Consider the following 3,925-nt stretch of genomic DNA (forward strand, 5'->3'; position numbering starts at 1 on the left):
CAGTGATTAAGTAGTAGACCAACCTGGAATTTTAGAATTATAAAAGTGAAATGTATTTTTAACCAATACATTTTGTTTTGCTATTTTCAAAATATAATCATTAAAAAATGGAATTCAATATGCTAAGACATTTTGTTTCTCTAGCATGGCAATAGAGTTAACATTGAAGACCAGCTGTGGTAAAGAAAGGTTTCCGTCCATCATTGTATACATATTTTTTATTTTTTACTTTTTTCTTTCTTTCTTTCTTTCTCTTTCTTTTCTTTCTTTCTTTCTTTCTTTCTTTCTTTCTTTCTTTCTTTCTTTCTTTCTTTCTCTTTCTTTCTTTCTTTCTTTCTTTCTTTCTTTCTTTCTTTCTTTCTACCTTAGAGAGAGAGAGAGCATGAGCTGGGGAGAGGGGCAGAGGGAGAAAGAGAGAAAGAGAAAATCTTAATCAAGTTCCATGCTCAGCGCAGAGCTCAATGCAGGGTTCAATCCCACGACTCTGGGATCATGACCTGAGCTGAAATCAAGAGTTGGATGCTCAACTGACTGAGCCACTTAGTGCCCCTACAGTTTTCTTAAACTAATGGTTAGACCTTAAACTTTGCCAAAGCAGAAAATACTTTGTTTTTGATTATTTTATCCCTGACCCTCAGCACCATGCTTGGTACATAGTAGCTATTAATATCTGAAATAGCTGCTGTTATTACACTAAACATTGTTTTCTGGTATGACAAAAAAGGTAAAAATCTTTAAGAAATATTGTAGTTTTTGTGTAAATGTTATACATTTAAAAATACAATATATATTTGTGTTAATACAGTATCTACTTTTAATGAGTAATGCCTGATTCCTTCTTTAATTAAAAAAGAGGCTATCACATTTTAATCAATGGTCTATGATAGTAGGTAGAGGCATGATATTACCAACATGACATTTTTACAAGGCACATTTTCTTGCTTTTTTTCAAATGAGATATCTCTAACTATAAGGTATGAGCAAAATAAATAACCCAATTATGATATAACATAGAAACTAAAAAAAAATACAGAAAAGTTTATTGCAATATATTTCAAAGCTTACTTAATATGATGTAACATAAGCAGCTCCCCAAATTTTGGGGACTGATGTTTCTACATTTGCAGGTCATTATGGTAATTAAAATGTAGTAAACGCCACTGTTTTCTCATGTTACCATGATGCTTTCGTAAAGCTGATTAAGTGCTGAGTATTAGACTAAATGTCTTAGCAGGCTTAAAGGACAAAATTAGAACTTGAATTTAAGTTTGAGTTAATCCACGTTGCTATTTGCTTAGGTTTTGATAATAGTCCACCTAAAATAGCATGACTAATGGAGATTTTTATCTCTGAATGATATTCCTGCCAGCACCAACTGTTGAATGTTAAATATGAGATTTGGCAGGTGCAGAGATTTTTAGTCACCTTCAAAAAGCAGTATGCAGACACCCAAGCCAAACAGCTTATACACGAACAAAATCAACATCTAAACCATCTGCCAATAGAACAAACACGTCAGTCATCTTTCCATTTGATTGGCAGTATTCCTTGAAATGGATGGTTTTAAACTTTATTTCTTATCCTAAAAACACGCACGTGCACACACACAATTTCATTTACCTGGCAGTTAGGCTGGATTCTAGACAAAACTATGAGTATAAAAATGTCTTTATCTACTTCCCATTCCTCTTGTATTATGCTCACTTTGGCAGCACATATAGTAAAACTGGGATGCTACAGAGAAGATTAGCAATGCCCCTATGCAAGGATGACACCCATTGCTCTTGTATTACCTGCTCCTCCATTACCACTTTAAACCCCACAAGCCCATCCTAGTATCCATTATTAACCTATTAACTCTTGCATGCTGCTGTAGCAGTGACCGGGACAAGTTAATTCTTGCACTGATTCATCTCCTGTTATCCAACATATGCTTCTTAGGACTCTGCTTATAGGTGATGATATGTAGTCATTAAACCAGGTAAACAAATTCCTGATGGCTAACTACCCAGCAATGTAAAATTCCTAGTTTAGAAATTATTTGCCTTTATAAAATATGACTTTTCCCTCTCTAAAGGCCTTTATAGAGTAAGCATAATTTTTCTAAATGCTTGTTTCTCTTTAGTCTGCTTGGGAAATGTTTGGGAAATTGTTAGCCTTGAAAATTACAGGTTTTAAGCCGCATCTCTTTGGCTAACCCCGTTTGGAAAACTACTGAAAAATAACTCTGCTATGATCTGGCATTGGTAGCAGGTGAGAGTCTCAGAGACTTAGCAGACTGAAATTTCAAGATCTAATTCCTCACTCAACAGACTGAAATTCTTATTCATTCAGTGAGATGCTAGACTGAATTTAACAATAGCAACAACAAAAAATCAGATGCTGGTCTGAATGTTTAAATTAGGGGCTACTTGAATCACAGAAAAAACAAAATGGATGTTGACTTGTATCATTTTATATTTTATATTCCACTTTCATGTAAGCTGATACAATTTATTTCTACTTTTAAAAGGAGGGAAATCAGATATGCAGAGTTCTGTAATATTTATCCTGTCTTTCTTTCAGGATAGAGTATCCAATTATATCTTTTACATAATGCAAAATCTTCACCACCAGAGAGAACACATTTTAAATTTATGGCTCAGAGGGATTTCAATCATCTTTGGCATTCAGCACTCAAGGCATTTCAGATATTTATTCAGAGCAGTATAACGGAAAGTACACAACAGATTGTAATTTAAATGCTGTACTTTTTGCAACATATATTTGCAGTAAAAGCTTGGAGAATATGTAAAAAATAAGAATGTATTATGAGCACTGCACATTTTGTCTACACACTTTCATATGGGAATTCTTGCATGCTTCTATTTAACAGACGTTTTCTCTGCACAGCTTTGTGCTAAGCGTCTAGAAGGACAAACATCTGATGTTCTGTTCATATAGCCATGCGCACTGTTTCCTGTCCACTTAGGGTATGTGCACCTCCATGTGGAAATGGTCCAGCTGAATTTGGAAATCAGGATTTCTTGTGAGGTTTGTGTCACTTTATTAGAATGGTGAAGTTAGAGATCAAATTGTAATTGATTTAGGTGAGAGCGGATTGAGGAGATGGGGAAAGCAAGGGTGGACAGTTTATTTTACACAATTTGGTGACTAAGAGAAGGAGGGAGACAGTCTCAACTTGAAAAATTTGAGAGATCAGAAAAAGTTCATTTTTAAAAACAAATATGGAAGGAGGAAAACTGAGTATATCTCTATGGTGAAAGGTAAGAGAGAGGTGGGGTTAGAATATCTGGAAAAGAGAGAAAATTGATAAAGCAATTCAGAAGGGGCAAAGTGTCCAAGTGAAAGTGAGATCTTTGGGAGTTGGAAGCATGGGTGCTCTCAAGGACAGACAAGAACTAGAGAAGGAGATGGCTAGGCACTTTTCCCATTGATGGATTCTATTTTATTTATGAAGTAATAAGAGATATGCTGATGGAGAGACAAAAAGAAATCCTTTAGGGAATTTGAGGAGAGAGAATACCAGAACTGAAATACCAGGCACTTTGAACACAGAAAGCACCTGCTTAAGGATAAATACTCTAGTCACTAAGAAATATCTGAGAATGGTGGGTGGCTATTTTTAATACTGCTCTCATTGGTACTTATCACCACACTCTTTATGAGTCCCACAAATATTTATTGAGCTCAATATCTGTTCCTGGAACTATATTAAGCCCGGGTAGGTTTTACAGGACAAGGAAAAGAGATGGCTCTTCAGCTTTCACTTCTGTTCTGTCAGGTAGCAATAGGCCAAGGAAAATTGTTTATTCACCCCATTCTTTTCTAGTACTGAGCAATATTTCATTGTCACAGTGTTCCATTTGCTATTTGTATGACTGCTTCTAGGTTTCCTTATACTTTCCTGGGCATTTGTCTGTAT

General features: G+C 35.2%; 1 non-coding gene across 1 annotated transcript; it reads left to right on the plus strand.

Annotated features, from left to right (window-relative positions):
- Positions 1–1,696: 1,696 nt before the first annotated feature.
- On the plus strand, positions 1,697–1,801 carry LOC121040305 (U6 spliceosomal RNA). Its single transcript, XR_005795231.1, has one exon. It is a non-coding gene; the product is annotated as a U6 spliceosomal RNA (small nuclear RNA).
- Positions 1,802–3,925: the final 2,124 nt, after the last annotated feature.

The sequence above is a fragment of the Herpailurus yagouaroundi genome, unplaced genomic scaffold (genome assembly GCF_014898765.1).
Source record: "Herpailurus yagouaroundi ecotype Mexico unplaced genomic scaffold, PumYag 28, whole genome shotgun sequence".
In the NCBI taxonomy this organism is placed as follows: Eukaryota; Metazoa; Chordata; class Mammalia; order Carnivora; family Felidae; genus Herpailurus; species Herpailurus yagouaroundi.